Source organism: Heloderma suspectum, chromosome 4 (genome assembly GCF_057233095.1).
Source record: "Heloderma suspectum isolate Gila_16-S chromosome 4, 16-S_ref, whole genome shotgun sequence".
NCBI classification, from domain to species: domain Eukaryota; kingdom Metazoa; phylum Chordata; class Lepidosauria; order Squamata; family Helodermatidae; genus Heloderma; species Heloderma suspectum.
This window is the reverse complement of record NC_139461.1, coordinates 264,146,910-264,170,665: the sequence shown is the minus strand read 5'-3', so window position 1 is coordinate 264,170,665 and position 23,756 is coordinate 264,146,910. Positions and strand designations below refer to the sequence as shown.

Below are 23,756 nucleotides of genomic sequence, written 5' to 3'. Positions count from 1 at the left end.
TGTTCTGGAAACTTGGCATGCGTATAGTGCTTCTACAAAGCAAATACCCAGTTCTGGCTTGTGGCAAGCTGCTTTCTACAAAGCATGTATTTGTTATTGGCTTGAGGCAAGCAAATTCTGTTTTGCAGATGGATGAGGTGGTAAAGGGTGTCTGGCTTAAACTGGATACAATGGGATACAAATAAGCCATGGACAGAATTTTCAGTCTTCGATTGCTGTATAGATTCTGTAGGAGCAGAGAAAGGAGGGACACAAGTTGTTTGCTGGCGAGGAAATAGATAGCAGAGGATGCATATGGGGGTGAATGGATAGCTAGATAAATCTAGGGATTAGATGTTCTCTATATAGTGATATCAAAGGCCAATCAGAGTGATAGTGTATGCCAGGGGTGCAGAATCTCAGGTCTGGGGGCCAAATCCAGCCCTCCGGGTGTCCCGGTCCAGCCCTCCAGGGTTCCCAGAAGGCCATGCACCCTTTCCTTGGCCTCACCCCCTTTTCCCCAACCACCAACCATTGGGTGGTTTCTCGGCTTCTGTGGAGTTTCCCGCCCCCCTCATTCTAAAAGGCTGAAATGCCCCTCCTCAGGCTTAGCTACTGGCAGGAAGAGCTTTAAGCTAAAATAACCTGGCATTTTGGCCCTACCCCTTTTGCCACTGGCCCCACTCGCCAGTGGAGTGTGGCCCTTGAGAGCTCCTCCAAAATAGGATTTGGCCCTTGGGCTGAAGTAAATTCTGTACCCCTGGTCTGTGCTGTACTTTTGGATTTTTGCTTCACTTAACAATGAAGCTGTTCCACTGATGGGTCAGTAACAAATGTCTGCTACCCACAGTAGCTCTGGATACACCTCTTGAAAGCATGTTTTGTAGACAGGGGAACAGATAAGAAAACAACAGAGGATTTGATTAATTATTACTTCTCAAGAAAATACCTTGCTCGCTGTGATTGTTTTGCTTGTGTTTGTGCCAATTCATCCAGTCTATTGGTAATATAATAAATTTATCCAGTCACCATAATCCTATATATTCTGATCCATAATCCTAGATCCTAAAAACATTACCTGAAGAGAGATTGATTTCTATGCCATGTTTTAGGACTTGATTGCCCACCACCTAGCCATCTTGGTAAACACAGAGCTGCTCTGGGTAAGTTTTGTGACTTCTGACTATGGATGTTTGAGAAATCTGTAATGGATTGAAATGAGTTCGGATTTCTGTGAATCCAGCCCATGGATTCTGCAGCAGACTGGCTTTTTCTGAGTTGCATGAATTCCGTGGATTTGTGGACCATTTTTTAATTTTCTAGAAGTGTATGCAAGTTTAGTCGTACAAAAATACAATGTTGCTGGAAAATACATGGATATATACACCATTTAAAAAATCTCACAACTTTTTATACATCTCTGATCTCTCTTCAGCCTCTGCCATGTGGCAGACTTTCTTTTTTGTTTGTTTTTTGTGCACTCTGCTCATTGACTGTATGCTGAGCTAAGAAAAATATGTAAAATGTTACGTGCCAATGAACCTTCTGTAAATTGTGGTGGATTTTTCTGCATACTTTTCTGAAGCGGAAAAACATCCATATCTGTCAATGAATAGACGATGGAGTAAAAAACGCCTGACAATCCATGGAACACAGACGGAATGGATTTAACAAAATACGTACATCCCTACTTCTGACAATGCTTTATCCTTGATCAGCAATACAGAATGGTTCCTTGGTTTTCCTGGGCAATTGCTTCATGTTGTTCCCAAACACAGACCTGGTAAAGTTGCAGCAACACCTTGTTTTAGTTGAAAATCAAGTATTTTCTGGTGCTATGAAACTGACCCAGACCAGCACTCTATTTAGGGTTGCTAGATCATAACCTGGAAATCCTGCCTTTGCCCTCAAAATTCTGAGACAGAAGGAAAGGACACAACCATTGTACCTCTAGCCCACTCTTTTACCAGTCTCTACCTAGTCCTACCTCTTAGAAGATTGTGGAAGAGAGTGGACAAAGGAACTGATGAAAGAAGTGGAAGGGGGGCACAGTAGTTGTATCCTTTTGTGCTGTCTTGCAACTTTTAAGGGGGTAGGCAGGATTTCTAGGTTGTGATCTGGCAGCCCTATAGCTTGTCATAAGAAAGTACTCTGTATACAGAGGCTTAATTGCAGCTTTTCCATGCAGCTTGCCACATGTTAATAGGACGAAAGCTAGTTCTGAAAAGCAGCAAAAAAGAACTAAACAAATTCTTTGCCAGCACTGCAAATCTAAGTTCTTTAATAGAGTTATTATACAGCATGGCTTATCAGTGTGCTGCTATTCCCATGATTTTTTGTGGAAAGGGCCTGAAGGATCTGATCCTATAATTTATTGAGCCCTCATATTTCCTGGTCAGTTGAAACCATATTGGGCCTGGCATAAAAAAATCTCACTAAGGACACTTAAATTTACATATCTTTTTAACACCCTGTAACCCAGATAAAACTGACCCAAAGTGTAGTCTGAGATCATCAGACACAAAGAGGATTGTACACAGCACCTACATTTTTTTTCTCAGTGTAATGAAAGAAGCTGAGTGGGGTCCAGTCTGGAGAGGTCAGCTGGTAACTCAAAGAAAGAAAGAAAGAAAGAAAGAAAGAAAGAAAGAAAGAAAGAAAGAGCTTGGTCATCTGACCAATCCAGAATGGATCTCGGAAAGTAACTTTTGTTGGGAACTCTATAGTTAATGAACTTTTCTACATGAGGCTGTTAATCGCTATATCTACTTTAGTTTTGTTGCAGAATAATGATCCAACCTCCACGCAAACAACTTTTCCTTTCCTGCTTTTCCATTATATAATCTCTTAGGTGGACCTATGCTATAGTGGAATACCACAAATATACCAGGAGAAACAGTGCTTTGAGAAATAATACCCCATTTTCTCTGGGAAAGTGCTCTGAAAAAAACAGAAGCTAACCTGGAGGATCACGAAGTTGTCTAAAAAACCTGTAAACCACTGTGAATAAGGAATCATGAGCACACAATAAATGCCTTGTGTAGAAAAGCTCAACATGTTTAGGTGGTTCTTTCTAAACCATTCCTAAGATCATCAGAAGTCTCCTGGGTATTTACTATGTTGACTGGAGCTTGGGTGCAATGATAGATGAGGATATTCCAAGTCTGGTTTTGTATGTTACCATGAGGAGTCATTTCATCCCTTGGTTTCTGCAGATTTATTAATATTTGGAACATGCCATTGGTCGCTACATGGTTCTATCATTAATTTGAATATTATACTCTGAATTGTTGGGTTGTTTGGAAATGAAGGGCCTTTGGCCTTGTTTTCTTTTGGCTGCTCACCTCCCGCTGCTTGGGAGAGATGGAAACTCACAGAGTGAGATATTATGTCATGAGTTTTCCATTTATCATTGGAGGGATTTTTAAAGTCCCAGAGCTCCATCAAGGGAAGGGGTGTAGACTTGGGCCTAAAAATACTCACATGTCATGGAAAGCTATGGTAGGGAGTCCTTGTTAATTCCACAGCTCTGGTCTGCAGATGTGTAATTGTGACAAGCCCCAAGTCCAGCTGTGAGGCCTCTTAACGTTGCTATTATTGGGATATTAAAATAATGGAACTTATCACTAACAGTATAAATCTGAACAGAGCTAGATACTGTGAGGCTGAAGTCGGGGAATCCATTTGGAGAGATGAAGGGCTGTTTCATGTCAGGTAATGGGTAGTATCAAATTAAAGTTGCCAACTTTTTTACTGCCCCTAGGCTTTCAACAGCAATGTGATATGCAGAAATTTAAGCAAGTGAAGGTTTCCTCATCCATGCTAGGAAAAACTTCACCTCCTTAATTTCTGCATATAAACTGCTGAAGAGATATTAGCAGGGCAGGGGAAAATGCTACACACCTTATCTCTATTGCAAGAGATTCCTCATAGAAAAAGAGGGCACTAGATATCAGAAGCAGGCCCTATAATATCATGATTTGAACTTACTTTAGACTTGGAGATGGTTCACACATGCCTGTAAACTGTTGGACTGCTCTGCACTTGATGACAGGTAGATGAGTATGTGTGAACAGGCTCCATGAAAAAGTATTGTGTCCTAGGGGACATCAGGTGACAGATTTGTGGTAACACAGTCATACATGAAGTCATTGTTTGATGTTGAAATCAACAAGGAATAAACATGCATGTGTGAGCCAGCATTTGAGCTGTGCAACAGATATAGCTGGTGGTAGTACCAGACTGCTTTATGGACAGATGGATGCATTTGGATTTCAGGTTTCCATGACAGTGTTTCTTCTCAAAACCTGCCTTCCCCAAATAGATGGTTTTGGGATGCTGTCCTCAGTTTTGGCCTATATTCAGTTCCATAAAAATCCAGCCCCTCTCTCCTTCATAAGTCTCCCATCTCCCAAGCTTGTCCTAATGCCAAAATCCTAGTATATTGGAGGTTTCCTGTTTCAGTGCAAGAGAAAATAAATATTTCTGGTGCTCGATTTTGTCACAGTATAAAAGAGGGTGTTTGGCTGGTTACATGACAGCTTGAAGCAAGCAAAACCCCAGCTGTTTGAGGGCTCTGGTGACAAACCACAATTCTTAGCAGGTGATGTGGGATTCAGACTAACATAGCGATGTGTCAGTCTTTGCTCTGTGTGGGCGTTTCTCTCTCTTTCTCTCCCTTTCTCCCAAGTGGTTTGATAAAGAAGACTTGCTGTTATAATACATAGCCCATATTCTAGGTGGGTGAGAAAGCCTCAGGGAGTCATCCCGTGGGAGTTTTATGTAAAACGGACTGCCAAACCAACATTTCAAAACTAAGGGACAGTCTTCTTTTTTTGTTTGTTTTAAAACAACAACTATATTTTTTATTCTCTACTTCTATGGAGCTGTGATCTTATGAAATAAGGAGATGGCTGTGGTGTTCTGGGGTTCTGCTATGTTCTGAATTAAGGGACATTCTCTTCAAATACAGGACATCTGACACCCCCATTTGCGGGCCTCTCCTTCTCTGAATAGTGCTGTTATATTGGCTCTGCTGCCCGTTGTGCCCATGTTTCTGTTACAGCCTGATTGCTTAATCGCTTGCAGGGGAGCTGTCTCATTTCCACATGAGATAGTAGTACAGGCTCACTGTTAATGGATATGAGGTTTGGGAGGCAATCCTGTGGGCCCATTTCCAAGTCTCAGTAGGGCCCCAAAAGAAAGTTAGGATGGATTCTAGGGTTGCCAGGTCCACATCGTCAGAAATCTCCTGTATTTAACCTTCCATCAGCAAGCAAAGACAATCCTTTAGCCTCATAAGTTGGCTGTCACTTTGTATTTTACTGTGGTTAGCTTCCTTGAAGCACGATTTGGTGGAAAGCATTGACCTTTCTCTGGGTATCCCTGACATCAAAGATTAGGCAGGTGGTGGCTGGGAAAGGGGCTTTTCAGTGTGACACCCTGATTATGGAATGCTGTCCTCATGGCTGCATCTTGTTTGATTAGTTTGGGGTGCCAGATTTGGTCCTTTTTATTTGCCAGTTCTTTAATTCTTCTGGAGCTACTATTTTTAGTGTTTCACACTGCCTCTGCTTTTATTTGTTGTTGCTTTTATTTTGTGTTTGTGTTTGTAAGCTGCTTTGGAAATTTGAATTTAAATGCAAAATAGTTTTAAAAGAAAACAAAGATAGGCATGCTGGTCTATGAGAAAAAAATCCAAAATCCGCAGTTCAGCAATACTTTTATTAGGACCAACCAACATACTACAAAAAAGTGCAACCTTTCAAAGTCTCCAGAACTGTTCATCAGGCTAAATGGTACAAAAAGCAAGGGGTGGGGGAAAAAACACAAAAGTCCAAAGATTTGGCCAGATTTGATGGCCATGAGGTCTACAGTTTAAATAGACCTATCCTCGAAATGGAGATTGCAGACTGAATCAGTTAGTCAGTGGTAGATGTTGCAGGTATCAGATGACTCCTAGCAATGCATTTTGGGTGGGAGAAGCAGCAATGTTTGATCTCCATTTCTGAAAACACAAAGTCCAGCTGTAACTCTGATCTGCCTCTTCCCTTGGGCAAAACACACAGGTTCCTGAGCCACTGAGGGCAGAAGTGCAGGGAAACAGGACAGTCAAGCCAGAGATTAATTTGAGATGGTACAGTAGATAAAAAAATAAATTGAGGCCAAATTGTATTACCTAGTGGTTGGGGGGAATGGAGCCCTGAGTGGAAAGTCCCTCTTAAGTGCTAGAAAATCTTCCTGTGGTGGTAGATTGTGCCCTCAGTGGCTAAATATGGTATTTCCAAAGAACATAACATTGTCTCAATTGACCTAATACCCCCTTACCTTAAAACTTGAAAATATAGTGATTTTTCTACAATAAAAATCAATACGTAATTTAAGGATAATACCTATCTAGCACAGAAGTCTAATATTTCAAACTTGGGCAAATATACTAGACAATTCTCATATACTTTTTATGCTAGCAGAGTGATTTCATATCCCCCAACTTATTTCCACTGACTGTTGCAATCATTCCTGTTGTTGTTGTTGTTGTTGTTCAGTCGTTCAGTCGTGTCCGACTCTTCGTGACCCCATGGACCATAGCACGCCAGGCCTTCCTGTCCTGCGCTCTCTCCCGGAGCATGCTCAAGTTCATATTCATTGCATCCGTGATGCTATCTAGCCATCTCATCCTCTGCCGTCCCCTTCTCCTTTTGCCTTCAGTCTTTCCCAGCATCAGGGTCTTTTCCAGGGAGTTTTCTCTTCGCATTAGGTGGCCAAAATATTGGAGCTTCAGCTTCATTATCTGTCCTTCCAATGAGCAGTCAGGGTTGATTTCCTTTAGGATGGACTGATTTGACCTCCTTGCAGTCCAGGGGACTCGTAAGAGTCTTCTCCAGCACCACAGTTCGAAAGCATCAATTCTTCGGCGCTCAGCCTTCCTTATAGTCCAGCTCTCACAGCCATACATTACTACTGGGAAAACCATAGCTTTGATTAGACGGACCTTTGTCGGCAAGGTGATGTCTCTACTTCTTACTATGCTGTCTAGGTTTGCCATAGCTTTCCTCCCAAGGAGCAAGCGTCTTTTAATTTCATGGCTACAGTCACCGTCTGCGGTGATCTTGGAGCCCAAGAAAGTAAAATCTGTCACTGCTTCCATTTCTTCCCCTTCTATATGCCAGGAAGTGATAGGGCCAGATGACATGATCTTAGTTTTTTTAATGTTGAGTTTCAAACCAGCTTTTGCACTCTCCTCTTTCACCCTCAACAAGAGGCTCTTGAGATCCTCTTCGCTTTCTGCCATTAGGGTGGTATCATCTGCATATCGGAGGTTGTTGATAATTCTCCCGGCAATCTTAATTCCGACCTCTGATTCATCCAACCCGGCATTTCTCATGATGTACTCTGCATATAAGTTAAATAAGCAGGGTGACAATATGCAGCCTTGTCGTACTCCTTTCCCAATTTTGAACCAATCGGTTGTTCCATGTCTGGTTCTTACTGTTGCTTCTTGACCCTCGTACAGGTTTCTCAGGAGACAGTTAAGGTGGTCTGGTACTCCCATCACTTTAAGAATTTGCCACAGTTTGTTGTGATCCACACAATCAAAGGCTTTAGCGTAGTCAATGAAGCAGAAATAGACGTTTTTCTGGAATTCTCTTGCTTTCTCCATGATGCAGCGAATGTTGGCGATTTGATCTCTAGTTCCTCTGCCTCTTCGAAACCCAGCTTGTACTTCCGGTAGTTCTCGGTTCGCATACTGCTGAAGCCTAGCTTGTAGGATTTTGAGCATCACCTTGCTGGCATGTGAAATGAGCGCAATTGTGCGGTAGTTTGAACACTCTTTGGCGTTGCCCTTCTTTGGAATTGGAATGTAAACTGACCTTTTCCAGTCTTGTGGCCACTGTTGAGTGTTCCAGATTTGTTGGCATATTGAATGCAGCACTTTAACAGCATCATCTTTTAGGATTTTAAATAGCTCGGCTGGAATACTGTCATCTCCGCTAGCTTTGTTGTTACTAATGCTTCCTAAGGCCCACTTGACTTCACTCTCGAGGATGTCTGGCTCAAGTTCAGTGACCGCACTATCATGGCTATCAGGGACATTCAGATCTTTCCTGTATAGTTCTTCTGTGTATTCTTGCCACCTCTTCTTAATCTCATCTGCTTCTGTTAGGTCCCTGCCTTCTTTGTCCTTTATCATGCCCGTCTTTGCACAAAACGTTCCCTTGAGATCTCCAATTTTCTTGAAGAGATCTCTAGTCTTTCCCATTCTGTTGTTTTCCTCGATTTCTTTGCATTGTTCATTTAAGAAGGCCTTCTTGTCTCTCCTTGCTATTCTCTGAAACTCTGCATTCAGTTGGATATATCTTCCCCTTTCTCCTTTGCGTTTCGCTTCCCTTCTTTCCTCAGCTGCTTGTAAAGCCTCATCAGACAGCCACTTGGCTTTCTTGCATTTCTTTTTCTTTGGGATGGATTTCGTTGCTGCCTCCTGAACAATGTTACGGACCTCCGTCCATAGTTCCTCAGGCACTCTGTCTATCAGGTCTAATCCTTGAAATCTATTCCTCACCTCCACTGTATATTCATCAGGGATATGATTTAGGTCATACCTGAAAGGTTTAGTGGTTTTCCCTGCGTTCTTCAATTTAAGCCGAAATTTTGCAAGAAGCAGCTCATGATCTGAGCCACAGTCAGCTCCAGGTCTTGTTTTTACTGACTGTATGGAGCTTCTCCATCTTTGGCTGCAAAGGACATAATCAATCTGATTTCGATATTGACCATCTGGTGACGTCCATGTGTAGAGTCGCCTCTTGTGCTGTTGGAAAAGAGTGTTTGCTATGATCAGCATGTTCTCTTGGCAAAACTCTATTAGCTTTTGTCCTGCTTCATTTTGTACACCAAGGCCATGCCTGCCTGTTATCCCGGTGATTTCTTGACTTCCTACTTTAGCATTCCAATCCCCTATGATGAAGAGGACATCTTTTTTTGGTGTTAGTTCTAGAAGGTGTTGTAGGTCTTCATAGAACCGATCAACCTCAGCTTCTTCGGCATCAGTGGTTGGGGCATAGACTTGAATTACTGTGATGTTGAATGGTTTGCCTTGGATTCGTACTGAGATCATTCTATCATTTTTAAGATTGTACCCCAGTACTGCTTTTCCCACCCTTTTGTTGACTATGAGTGCTACTCCATTTCTTCTAAGGGATTCTTGCCCACAATAGTAGATATGATGGTCACCTGAATTAAATTCACCCATGCCTGTCCATTTTGGTTCGCTGATTCCCAAAATGTCGATGTTCAATCTTGCCATCTCATGTTTGACCACCTCCAGCTTACCTTGATTCATTGATCTGACATTCCAGGTTCCTAAACAATATTGTTCTTTACAGCATCGGATTTTCTTTTCACCGCCAGACACATCCACAGCTGAGTGTCCTTTCGGGTTTGGCCCAGCCGCTTCACTCTTTCTGGTGCTACTTGGAGATACCCTCTGCTCTTCCCCAGTAGCATATTGGACACCTTCCGACCTGAGGGGCTCATCTTCCGGCGTCATATCTTTTAGCCTTGTGATATGTTCCATGGGGTTTTCTTGGCAAGAATACTGGAGTGGGTTGCCATTTCCTTCTCCAGTGGACCACATTTTGTCAGAACTCTCTGCCATGACCTGTCCGTCTTGGGTGGCCCTGCACGGCATAGCTTATGGCTTCACTGAGTTACGCAAGCCCCTTCGCCACAACAAGGCAGTGATCCATGAAGGGGAATCATTCCTGTAGCAACAGACAAATCCTTAATGACCATCATAGCGGTCCACAAACAAACATGTCCTTGCATCTGGTTTCCAGTCACCAGTAGCAACCTAGCCGAGGATATCCCTCTCAGCCAGACACTCAAATCTTTACTGAGGCAGGGCATTCAGAGCTTTACCTGCCCTCCACATCTAAGGACACGAAAACCAATGTTCCACTGGGACTGAAGCCAGACAAAGGGGCTGATGTGAACACCAGGGATCCACTGCCGTGTTGTGCCCAAAGCTGGATGTGCTGCCTTCTGGGGAAGCCAGTGTGTACTGCTGAGTGAAAGGGTAGAGATGCTTTTGCCCAGTTGCTGGGTAGAATTTGGTGCACGTGCTCAGTAGGAAGGAGGCTTTTTTTTTTTTTTTTTTACTTTTATCCTATTGTGCAACTGCAGAGGATTTAAAAAATGACATTAACCAAATATTTCAGAGAATGAAGGAGCAAAGAATGTGGAGAATGACAGGCTGCTGAGTGTTCCTGTAATTCAAACTAACATAAAGAAACAAACTGATGCCAAGCAAGCACAAGTGTCTCATTAACGAACTCTGTAAAAATGAAGTTTGCTTTGCTATTAAAATCTGTTTATTTCTCATGTGCAAAAATAAACTTTGGCTTGGCATGTGAATGATTTTAGTTTTGACCCCTGTCTTCCAGGGGGACACAGCCCACCAACTGAATCACTGCTTTAAGGCAGCATATTGGCCCTGTACATTAAGGCTTATTTATTTAGTTAAATTCTATTTTGTTTCTCCCCAAGTACTTGGGATGACTAACTGCAATTACAAATAAAACAAAACACATGATACGTCATGAATATAAAGTGTGGCAAAAATGAATGGGACTGTTCTGCTTTGCCTATTGAATTTGTTTATTTGTTTACTACATTTCTATCCCACCTTTCCTCCAAATCCTCTCCCCCACTTTATCCTCACAATGATCCTGTGCAGTATATTAGGCTGAGAGTTGGTGCTGGGCACAAGTTCACCTGGTGAGCTTTGTGACTGAGTGGGGATTTGAACCCTGGTCTCCCCAGTTCTGTTGACTCCCCAGTTTAACAGTGGCCTGGTTCGCATGACACAAGGGTAGTTAATAAGCCATGGTGGCTTATTAACCACCCCTTGTGCATGACTGCTCCTTTCCCTAATTACCCTCGCCAGGCATGGGTTGTCGTACATGCAAAGCTGGAATGGTTAACAAACCACCCAGAATCCATGCTCTATTGTAGGGTTGCTGGGTGGTTTGTTAACCACCTCAGCCATCCACGCTTGCTGGGTTCTCACATACCAACAAGCCATGTCTGGCCGCAGTAATTAGGGCAATTGAGCAGCATGCGTCCAACACGCGCAGGGGTGACTAATATGCCACCATGGCTTCATAACCACATGGACGCATGCGAACCTGGCCAGTGACTGTATACTTTCCCTTTGCAATGTCTGCGTCTCATTCATGTTCTAAAGTTCTACTGTGAGAACCAGTGGTCATTTCCCCCAGTTGCGACAGGTGGTGTTGATGGTGGTCCAAAAGAACCCAGTAGAGACTTTAGACTGATACTGTGATTTTGTTTTATGATACACATTTACCTCTGTGGTTTTCTCAAAGAAAATCCCATCATGTGGACTTCCTACAGGTGCTAGGGTTCTAGTGTGTACACACATGCGTGCCCACAAACACACATCCTGACAGCGTTAAGTGAACAACCTGGTATGACATAGCCACTAGGCTCTTTGGACTGGCTGTGATTCCTTGGCAAGTGCCAGAATAAGAGGGTAGCTGTAGGAGGCAACATGGTGAGTGGCAGATTTAATGGGTCTGCCCTGCAGTTAATAGCTGAGCCTGACACATTTTTTCAGGACAATTTACAGGCAGCAATTTCCTGTGAGTTCGTAACTGAATGAGCTGCAAAGCAGAAGGGCCACCAGGGACTTCTAAAAACATTTTGCACTTGCTATGGAGTGGGCAGGTGAGGGGTGGGGTTTTTTTTGCTAACGGCAACCCTTTTCTTGTTGCTGAGCATGAAGGAAAAAAGGCTCCCGGATGTGTCCCAGGCAGGCATAGCTTCCCGGCACGCTGCCATGAAATTGACTGCTCCCAACATTGGTTACATTGGTCACCTCAAGGGATATGTTACTGTGCCTATCCACAGTTGAAATAGTTTTATTTCTCCTTGAAATAAAGTTTGATCCACACACCCTGATCCATAGCTCAAATATTCGTGCCACTACAGCTTTGGAGTGGTGGCCAGTCTTTTCTCCAGCGGAGACTTGACCAATACATTCAAACCATCACCTGCAGATTTGTGTTTGTGATACTAAAATCTAGGGTGAGGATTTGCCATCCTCCTACATGGTCATGTCAGCTGTTCTTGGGAAACCTGACTGGCGAGCTGCCCAGTCTGATTGCTGAATTTGCATGAGTAGCAAAAAAGAAGAAGCCATGATTGCTTTGCAGATGCTCAGAGAGGGAGGGATGAGCAGTGGCACGTTTCCATGGTAGCAGAGCATGGTTACTACTCAGCAGTCATACTAAGGATGCTCTAGGAATCTGTAGTGGGTATTCTGTGGATAGTTTACCATGTGCTCTGGGCTTGCTCTGTTATTAGAACTCTTGCTTTCATTGCGATCAAATTGTCTTACCTTAGAGAACAAGCTATGCAGAATTAAGAGTCAAATTTCATTTTCAGCTTGCATCAAATGTATTTATGATATTCTTCCTTTTTCATTGCATTTCCTCCCTTTCCAGTCAGCTCTTAATTGCATCAGTATGGCTTAGGGAATAATGAGGGATTGAACATAACGCAAATGAATTTGTGCGTACGGATAGTGCAACCCTTGGGGAATCCAGGAGAGAGAGGCTCTTCACCAAAGAGAGTTCTTTTCTTTTTTGTTGACGGTATGGTTTCTGGCTTGTTTGCAGCACGTTGCTTACTTTAGGAGTGCCCAAAATGTGTCAAGCTTGAGGGGAATTTCAAAGAATTTCTCAGGGGAAGGTGCTTCCACCTTCCCTCTTGAAAATAGTCCAGCTGCCCTGTATTTTGTGAAAAGCAACAGGAATGTGGGCTCAGCCAAGTCAGGCTGTGCTCAAGGTTTAATCTGAGGACACTTTACAGTAGCAGGACAATGCTATACGTATGCTTTCAATGCATTATATATGTATATGTATTGAAAGCACATCTATAGTAAAAACTGTTAGAAAATTAACTATTAGATCTCTTTTGCGGTGGGTAAAAGTAACCCAGAACAGTGATATATTACTAGTTCATTTCTCTCTATCCACTTGTCATTTCTGGTGACCAGCTGTCAAGTGCCCTGATGTCTTCTGTCTATCATTTTGCAATTCAGGTCTAGTTTTTTCCTTCTCTACCGCTGTGTGGAGAGAAATTGTCTCCCCAAAACAATTTCATTGTATGAAGCTATGGTAAAAGAGAGTGTCCCTTCAGCCTCATACATACAGATGGGGGCTGTGATTCTGGTGCTGCACTACTGGTGTTAAAAAAATCTTATTTGGAGTGGATCCATGCCCCTGCATTTTGTTTTGCCTGTTATCTGCAACAGAAATCTGCAACAGATCATGGAGCCACTCAGTTGTAGTGCACCAGTGCCATATGTGGGGAGCAATCACATGTCCGAAGCTTGTTCTCACTAGGGAAGAACTTGGGGCTTCAGAGGAGTGTGCTTCCCTTGGTCTCTCCCTTCTGCATCTGCACCTCTCATTTATGACTATTGATCGTGCATTGCTGGGAGCCTGCCTAAAGTTTCTTTTTTTCTCCAAAAATCACTGTAATGGTGGAGTCTGCTAATGCAATGTTCTAAGCCAGCTTTCCCCACTGTAGTTCAGTCCAGATGTTTTGGACCACAATTCCTATCAGTCCAGCCACCATGACCAATGGTCAGAGTTGAAGTCCAAACATCTGGGGGAATGCTGTTCAAGGCAGACACCTGTAACCATGCATTGCATGTTGGTGTTTTTAGCTGCTGATGCAGCAATAAACTGAAGACCTTCTGGTTTTGATTGCTCTGCTGGTTGTGGGGATGCTAATCCAAAGGAGTGATGATGTACAACAGTGGATTATGTATTTACATTTAGATTTAAGATGTGATCTCCTAATACGTTTCAAGGGGAGAGAGAGGAATGTATTGCTTCAGCTGCGGTGACTCACAAAACTGAATGTTGTTCCCTGAATCTAAGGGGAACTGATCCAGCTCTGCTTTGCAGCTGTTGTTGCTGGAGTTCTTGTTGAACACAGTGGGCATTTTTCCTCTGAAAAATAAGAACAAATTTAAAAAGGAGCTCCAGCGACATTGATTGCCAAGTTGTTGTTCAGTCGTTCAGTCATGTCTGACTCTTCGTGACCCCATGGACCATAGCACGCCAGGCCTTCCTGTCCTGCGCTCTCTCCCAGAGCGTGCTCAAGTTCATATTCATTGCATCGGTGATGCTATCTAGCCATCTCATCCTGTGCCGTCCCCTTCTCCTTTTGCCTTCAGTCTTTCCCAGCATCAGGGTCTTTTCCAGAGAGTTTTCTCTTCGCATTAGGTGGCCAAAATATTTGAGCTTCAGCTTCAGTATCTCTCCTTCCAATGAGCACTCAGGGTTGATTTCCTTTAGGATGGACTGATTTGACCTCCTTGCAGTCCAGGGGACTCGTAAGAGTCTTTTCCAGCACCACAGTTCGAAAGCATCAATTCTTCGGCGCTCAGCCTTCCTTATAGTCCAGCTTTCACAGCCATACATTACTACTGGAAAACCATAGCTTTGATTAGACGGACCTTTGTGGGCAAGGTGATGTCTCTGCTTCTTACTATGCTGTCTAGGTTGGCCATAGCTTTCCTCCCAAGGAGCAAGCGTCTTTTAATTTCATGGCTACAGACACTGTCTGCGGTGATCTTGGAGCCCAAGAAGGTAAAATCTGTCACTGCTTCCATTTCTTCCCCTTCTATATGCCAGGAAGTGATAGGGCCAGATGCCATGATCTTAGTTTTTTAATGTTGAGTTTCAAACCAGCTTTTGCACTCTCCTCTTTCACCCTCAACAAGAGGCTCTTTAGATCCTCTTCGCTTTCTGCCATTAGGGTGGTGTCGTCTGCATATCGGAGGTTGTTGATAATTCTCCCAGCAGTCTTAATTCCGACCTCTGATTCATCCAACCCGGCATTTCTCATGATGTACTCTGCATATAAGTTAAATAAGCAGGGTGACAATATGCAGCCTTGTCGTACTCCTTTCCCAATTTTGAACCACTCGGTTATTCCATGTCTGGTTCTTGCTGTTGCTTCTTGACCCTCATACAGGTTTCTCAGGAGACAGGTAAGGTGGTCTGGTACTCCCATCACTTTCAGAATTTGCCACAGTTTGTTGTGATCCACACAGTCAAAGGCTTTAGCTTAGTCAATGAAGCAGAAATAGACGTTTTTCTGGAATTCTCTTGCTTTCTCCATGATGCAGCGAATGTTGGCGATTTGATCTCTAGTTCCTCTGCCTCTTCTAAACCCAGCTTGTACTTCCAGTAGTTCTCAGTTCGCATACTGCTGAAGCCTAGCTTGTAGGATTTTGAGCATCACCTTGCTGGCATGTGAAATGAGCGCAATTGTGCGGTAGTTTGAACACTCTTTGGCGTTGCCTTTCTTTGGAATTGGAATGTAAACTGACCTTTTCCAGTCTTGTGGCCACTGCTGAGTGTTCCAAATTTGTTGGCATATTGAGTGCAGCACTTTAACAGCATCATCTTTTAGGATTTTAAATAGCTCAGCTGGAATACTGTCATCTCCGCTAGCTTTGTTGTTAGTAATGCTTCCTAAGGCCCACTTGACTTCACTCTCGAGGATGTCCGGCTCAAGTTCAGTGACCGCACTATCATGGCTATCAGGGACATTCAGATCTTTCCTGTATAGTTCTTCTGTGTATTCTTGCCACCTCTTCTTAATCTCATCTGCATCTGTTAGTTCCCTGCCTTCTTTGTCCTTTATCATGCCTGTCTTTGCACAAAACGTTCCCTTGAGATCTCCGATTTTCTTGAAGAGATCTCTAGTCTTTCCCATTCTGTTGTTTTTCTCGATTTCTTTGCATTGTTCATTTAAAAAGGCCTTCTTGTCTCTCTTTGCTATTCTCTGGAACTCTGCATTCAGCTGGATATATCTTCCCCTTTCTCCCTTGCTTTTTGCTTCCCTTCTTTCCTCAGCTGCTTGTAAAGCTGCATCAGACAGCCACTTGGCTTTCTTGCATTTCTTTTTCTTTGGGATGGATTTCGTTGCTGCCTCCTGAACAATGTTATGGACCTCCGTCCATAGTTCCTCAGGGACTCTTGTCTATCAGGTCTAATCCCTGAAATCTGTTTCTCACCTCCACTGTATATTCATAAGGGATATGATTTAGGTCATACCTGAATGGTTTAGTGGTTTTCCCTACGTTCTTCAATTTAAGCCGAAATTTTGCAACAAGAAGCTCATGATCTGAGCCACAGTCAGCTCCAGGTCTTGTTTTGACTGACTGTATAGAGCTTCTCCATCTTAGGCTGCAAAGGACATAATCAATCTGATTTCGATATTGACCATCTGGTGATGTCCATGTGTAGAGTCGCCTCTTGTGCTATTGGAAAAGAGTGTTTGCGATGATCAGCGTGTTCTCTTGGCAAAACTCTATTAGCTTTTGTCCTGCTTCATTTTGTACACCAAGGCCATGTCTGCCTGTTTTCCCAGTGATTTCTTGACTTCCTACTTTAGCATTCCAATCCCCTATGATGAAGAGGACATCTTTTTTTGGTGTTAGTTCTAGAAGGTGTTGTAGGTCTTCATAGAACCGATCAACCTCAGCTTCTTCGGCATCAGTGGTTGGGGCATAGACTTGAATTACTGTGATGTTGAATGGTTTGCCTTGAATTCGTACTGAGATCATTCTATCATTTTTAAGATTGTACCCCAGTACTGCTTTTCCCACCCTTTTGTTGACTATGAGTGCTACTCCATTTCTTCTAAGGGATTCTTGCCCACAATAGTAGATATGATGGTCACCTGAATTAAATTCACCCATGCCTGTCCATTTTAGTTCACTGATTCCCAAGATGTCGATGTTCAATCTTGCCATCTCATGTTTGACCACCTCCAGCTTACCTTGATTCATTGATCTGACATACCAGGTTCCTAAACAATATTGTTCTTTACAGCATCGGATTTTCTTTTCACCGCTAGACACATCCACAGCTGAGTGTCCTTTCGGCTTTGGCCCAGCCGCTTCACTCTTTCTGGCGCTACTTGGAAATACCCTCTGCTCTTCCCCAGTAGTATATTGGACACCTTCCGACCTGAGGGGCTCATCTTCCAGCGTCATCTCTTTTAGCCTTGTGATACGTTCCATGGGGTTTTCTTGGCAAGAATACTGGAGTGGGTTGCCATTTCCTTCTCCAGTGGACCACATTTTGTCAGAACTCTCTGCCATGACCTGTCCATCTTGGGTGGCCCTGCACGGCATAGCTTATGGCTTCACTGAGTTACGCAAGCCCCTTCGCCACAAGAAGGCAGTGGTCCATGAAGGGGTAAGTAAGATTGCCAAGTAGCATCATTCAATAAGTGGGATATGTCAGGGACTATCTCCCATCACCCAGCTGCCCAACATTTAAACCACCATCTTGCCCTGAGCACAACCTGCTAGTCACATCTGTGCTAAATGCTTTGCAATCCCAGGGCAGAGCTGCACTCATCTTATCTACAGTACAGTGTACTTTGGCTGGCAATTTGCTGTCAGGCAAAGTCACCTGAAGCAAATTATACAACAACTTGGGTCAGATACAGAAGCAGCAGCATGGTGGTTAACTTTTTTCTAGCTGCCATTATCATGCCACCAGGATCAGCACCAACCCATTCATCTGTAGAGGGAAGAGATAAACAGCATGGATGTGTGGTGCCAGAGAAGCTAATGCTTGATAGAGGAGAGGCTGAGGACAGGAGATGCGCAACATGGGGCAAGATTGTGAGGGACCAGGCGATGTTTGTGGCAGGTCATAGACAGTTTCAGGATGGGCTGGGGGCTTGGGCAAGATACTCTCAGGACAGCCCTTCTCTTTGTGTGGGCCCCAACTCCTCAGTGGGTTGGGGCCAACATTTGCCCTTGCCTCCAGCTGCTGCTCTTCACCATTCCTAACATAAACTCACTTCTAGGTGGAGATCTGGCAAGAAAACAGGTGGTGGCATCTATTTCTACTCAAGAAACCACATTTCTACTCTGTTTCTACCAAGATGGGGGGATATACGGCTCAACAATACTACAAGCGAGAAGGATCTTGGAATAGTTGTAGATCACAGGCTGAATATAAGCCAAGAATGTGATGTGGCTGCAAAAAAAGCAAATGCTATTTTGGGCTGCATTAATAAAAGTATAGCTTCCAAATCACGTGAAGTACTAGTTCCCCTCTACTCAGCACTGGTTAGGCCTCATCTCATGTACCGTGTCCAGTTCTGGGCACCACACTTTAAGAAGGATGTAGACAAACTGGAGAGGGTTCAGAGGAGGGCAATGAAGATGAACAGGGGACTGGAAACAAAGCCCTATGAGGACAGACTGAAAGAACTGGGCTTTTTTAGCCTCGAGAAGAGAAGACTGTGGGGAGATAGGATAGTGCTGTTCAAGTACTTGAAGGGTTGTCACAGAAAGGAAGGCCAGGATCTCTTCTTGATCATCCCAGAGTGCAGGACACGGAATCATGGGCCCAAGTTACAGGAAGCCAGATTCCAGCTGAACATCAGGAAAAACTTCCTGACTGTTAGAGCAATATGACAATGGAACCAATTACCTAGGGAGGTAGTGGGCTCTCCCAAAATGAAGCTGGACAGCCATCTGTCAGGGATGCTTTGACTATAATTCTACTCCCTTCACTGCCAACACTGTTTGCTTGTTCACACCTTCGGAGCTAGAAGGAGAGGACAGCTAAGCAAGCAAGTGGCTATGGTGAGGAGGAGGAGGAGGAACAGCAGCAGCAGACACAGGGAATTCTTGATTGTGGGCTCCTTGTTAGGAGGTGGGCCTCAGCAGGTGCCCAAATATGCTGACCCATGACACCAGCCCTGTGGCAAGTAGTGGTCCGAGTATAAAGCCTGGCAGGAAGCTGGCAACTGCTGTGTCATCCACTATCTGATTTATGCAAATGAACAGATTGTAGGTATAGGATCCTAGACAAGGATCCTCACTGCTGTACTTTGATACTGGTATAGATGGCCAGGGAAGCACCTGGGCCTGACAAATGCCAGTGGCAGGACCAATAGGCTTAATACCACTCTGTTTTGTGTATCCAGCATACCAAGTCCAGAGGCTGTAGAGCAAGGGTGCATAACTTCAAGCCCAGGGGCGAAATCCACCCTCCTGGGGTCCTAATTCAGTCCTCCAGGGTTCCCCAGATGGCCATGCCCGCCTCCCATGGCCCCATCCCTTTTCTTTCAACCAGTGATTGTTTGGTGGTTTCCCAGCTCTAGTGGAGTTTTTCCCCCATTCAAAAAGATTGAAAAGCCTCTCCTAAAGGCTTATTTGTTGGCAGTAAGAGCTTTCATCTAAAATATGCTGGTAGTTTTGGTATTTGGTCCCATCCCTTTGGCTTTGGCCCTGCCCACCACTGGAATGCAGCCCCCGGAAGCCTCTCTGAAATGGAATTTGGCCCTTGAGCTGAAAGAGGTTCTGCACCCCTGTGGGTGTAGAGACACAATCCAGAGCTTTACGTCCTGCATTTCTACAGATGTTTTGCACGTTTTTGAGACAAAGAAGCCAGATTAGCAGCAGGGAAAAGGGGTATGATGCAAGAAGAGAGTAAGGAGCTGTCTTTCTCTTGAGATGGGCATCATGGTTTAGGGCCCCAAAACGAATGTGTGGAAGTTTCATCTCTTTTTGGTGTAGTCTGCGATCTGAAGGCACCTACCCCAATAAATCCAGGGACTCAGGTGTACAGCAAATTCTGAATGTGTACTTTGCTTGTGGATTTGCCTGCCCTTATCCCATTCCCTTATCACCTTTAACAGGGGTCATTGTCTGTCAGATGGTGCATTTGCAATCTTGGTGCTGAAAATTGATGTTTCTTTCCCCCCCCTCCTCCACAGCACTCTTTTGCATTCATGGTGTGAGAGATCCTGTTGCCAGAAACCTCCTCATCCAGACTGCACATCTTCCTTATTTATTACACTGATGTGTGTCTGTTGCTACCTATTTATTGATGTGTTAGTTCCATTTATATCCTGCCATTTCTCCAAGCAGCCCAAGGTGGGATACATGAAAATCATCCTCTCCTTTTTATTCTCACAACAACCCTATGAGGCAAGTTAGGCTAAGAGCCAGTGATTGGTCCAAAGTCACCCAGTGAGCTTTCTGGCCAAGTGGGGACTAGAATCCAAGTCTCCCAAGTTCCAGTCCAACACTCTAACCACTACACCACACTGGCACTCTGCCTAGACTTAAAATAGTTGCAGTAGATGCACAGCTCCTTTTGTGGCAATGAGTTTGATGTTTGCAAACTCCTACATTATATTCAAAGGAAGTGGAGGGAGAACAGGGATTCTAATTCCATTCTGAAACAACCAAGAAACTAAACATTTGTGTGGTCTCTCATAGGCTCACTCAAATTCAGTAATAATTTCCAGGCAACTCAGTTACAACCAGCATCAGATCTGCCTGTGTCATTTTATTCATTACCATTCCTCCAGGGCATATAAACAGCTACTCATGCTGCCTCCCTCTGTGGTAGTTGTGAAAGAAATTTCTGAAAGGACTGTGGGAAAAGTAGTAGAAGCAACAGTGGTAGCTGTGGTGTGGAGGTGATGATGGTGATGGAGTGGCAAAAATGAATGAATGAATGAGTATATGAGGGAAGCAGTGTTTTAAAACAGTTTGGATGGCATTTTCTAATTCTTCAGCACAAACATTGTGATGACAAGGGTATTCCTGTGGGGACTCTTTTGGGGATCATGTCAGTGCTGCATAGTGAAAGAAGGCCAAACTGATGTAAGCATTTTGTGTGACCTTAGTTTTTTCTATACCTGATACCTTTTTAAATACTGGGGGTGAAATTCCTGTTCTCAAAAGTCTGGGGGATTAAACTGCTTTTAGCAAGACAAAATGAGATACATAGCTGAACTTATTATTATTATTATTATTATTATTATTAGTTGTTGTTGTTGTTGTTGTTGTTGTTCTTGTAAGATTTGAGATACTTAGCCCAAGAGATCAATCATCTGAATTCTATTCCCTTGCTGGTTGATGTTGTTATGAGATCTAAGGGACTTAACCAAAAAGATCAATAATCTGAATTCCATTCCTCGTCTCTCAAACTCATTGCCATGGGATTTCAAGAACATCCCTTCCCTCAGAATGAATCCTGAAGGGATCATGGTGATGAATTTACAAGATCTTCTGGGAAGCCTAAGGAGATGGATTAAATGCAGGGCTAATTAAATCTGTAGCCTTTTATAACCATTGAACAAAAAAACACGAGGCATAATAATCAATAGTCTGGTTTCTCCCAGCAAAGCCTATGGTAATGTGGACTTCAAAGGAAGCCAGAGATTTGGAATTATCCAGTCATAGCAAGATCTCAGTAAAATGTGTACCGTGACACTTGAGTGTAATGTACTTAGAGCTATAGGCTTGTCACAGGAATCAGAGGAAGGAAATGGGAAAGACCTGTCCTGGAATTCTGTCCTTCTCTCTGTCTCACACACAGCACACTAGGCACAGCATATACATGCACACAGGAATCGCTGTGCTCCTATACAAAAACTCCTATCACTGTAACAATGGCCCCAGCACATTTTCTTGTCCCTCAGCAAGTCTTCTATAGAAAAGCAGAAGCGTCACCCTTTCCTTTGGATTCTGCCTTGAGTAAATGCCACTGCCAGGGAGACCATTGGGCTGCATGTGCAGTAGGAAGTCTGTAATTAGAAGCTCCCATAGTTTTAAAAAAAATTTTTTTTATAGCAGCCACGATGTGTGTGTGATCTGCTAATCTGGGCTGTGGTGTTGGGAAGAAGGGGGTTTGATCCTTTTCCCCATGCCAGTTATATGCCTTGTGAGGAAAAACGTATGGATACCCATATGTATATTTTGCCAGGTAGGGCAAATAGCAGGGGTGGGGTAATTTGGATAACAGCAGAGTGAGAAAGAGCTAACTCCCTTTCCCAGCACCATCTCCTCATGGATCTCCTGCATATTGCCTAGTTTGGCCTAAAAGTCATCATATCACATTGTGCGGTTGTTGTCGTCGTCAAATGTTTGCTTGGATCATTTGAATTAAAGCTCCAAATGATTCCATGCTTTTCAGCTGTCCTCTCCTTCCACTGCAAGAGTAATCAATGAGCACGCTGACAGGTCCTTGCCTTGTGTGTCTCTTTACATGCAAATTCTGATTAGGTATGGTGTTTATGACTATACAAATCTCTGACATTTCCTGGCAACAGTCAAAGTGTTGGGTAATTTCAGTGAGTTTGCTAGTAGGATGTAATTGTTCCTGGGTTCTTTCTAGATACAACACAGATGTGTTTGAATTCCAACCTACTAAATAATCCTTACAATATCATGCAGCAGATCTCTTAACTAAAGCAGCTTCCAAATCACGTGAAGTACTAGTTCCCCTCTACTCAGCATGGGTTAGGCCTCATCTGGAGTACTGTCATCTGGTGCCACACTGTAAGAAGGATGCAGACAAACTGGAGAGGGTTCAGAGGAGGGCAACGAAGATGATCAGGGGACTGGAAACAAAGCCCTATGAGGAGAGACTGAAAGAATTGGGCATGTTTAGCCTTGAGAAGAGAAGACTGAGTGGAGATAGGATAGCGCTCTTCAAGTACTTGAAAGGTTGTCACAGAGAGGAAGGCCAGGATCTCGTCTCGATCATCCCAGAGTCCAGGACACGGAATTATGGGCTGAAGTTACGGGAAGCCAGATTCCAGCTGAACATCAAGAAAAACTTCCTGACTGTTAGAGCAATATGATAATGGAACCAATTACCTAGGGAGGTGGTGGGCTGTCCCACACTGGAGGCATTCAAGATGAAGCTGAACAGCCATCTGTCAGGGATGCTTTGACTTAGATTCCTGCAGTGAGCAGGGGGTTGGACTCAATGGTCTTATAGGCCCATTCCAACCCTACTCTTCTATGATTCTTCTCACAGGATTGATTCTCAAAGATCAGTGGAAGAATTACTTACCAACAAACCAGACCTCTTCCAGAAAAGATTGCAAAAGGCAGTAACGTTCTTGCGCTGCTCTTTTTATTGTGTCGGGTTATATATCAAGGCTGTTTATTTAAGATGTGTGGGTGGGTTTGTTTGTTTTGACCCTGCCTCCTTTTAAAAAATGGTTAATTAACAATTGCAAGACAGAAACACATCACTTTATGTTTCAGGCAAGTGGACAAAGAAGTAGGATAGATATTAGAATATGACTAGCTTTGTCCATATGTGATACCTGAGTCCAAGCATTAACATTCATAAGATTTTTATCCATAGACAATTTATGATATAATGTAAAATTAAGCAATTCAGTTTACCCCTCTTAGTCTTGGACTGCTTTTAGAACAGTAACTCCGTAACCACTCCCATTACTGAAGTGCTGTGTGCAGCTGAGTTGTGTATTACATTCATATTAAAAAGCTATTAATGCAGCTACTGCAGGCAGTCTTGTAAATTGTGTTGATGGGGTAGTCTTTCCCAAAATATCTTGTTGAACTGCTCCAAATTTGGAATTCTCCTGGATGAAAAGCAGCTTCTCCCACCCCCATGCTGATCTCTCCCTTGCAGTGCCTGGGTCATGTTTGCTTAAACAGTGAGTCATTCCAGCATGCCTTGACCCTGTCTCTGCACTATGCAGTGTTTATACAGACTCTTCTGTCTTCCCCCTCCTGGGTTTGTCTGTGGCAATAGAAAGCGAAGAAGCCAGGACTTTCCTGCTCTCTGCTGCCTTGTCCCTCCAAGTGGTTTGCGCCTTGCCTTTTGTCATCTGGTTAACAGATAAACTGTTGTGCAAACTGAGAG

The 23,756-nt window shown here is 43.6% G+C and overlaps 1 protein-coding gene across 1 annotated transcript in view; it reads left to right on the top strand.

Annotated features, from left to right (window-relative positions):
- Positions 1 to 23,756, top strand: part of NAV1 (neuron navigator 1) — a 384,551-nt gene that overhangs the window by 254,920 nt on the left and 105,875 nt on the right. The gene's annotated exons all lie outside the window — the stretch shown is intronic.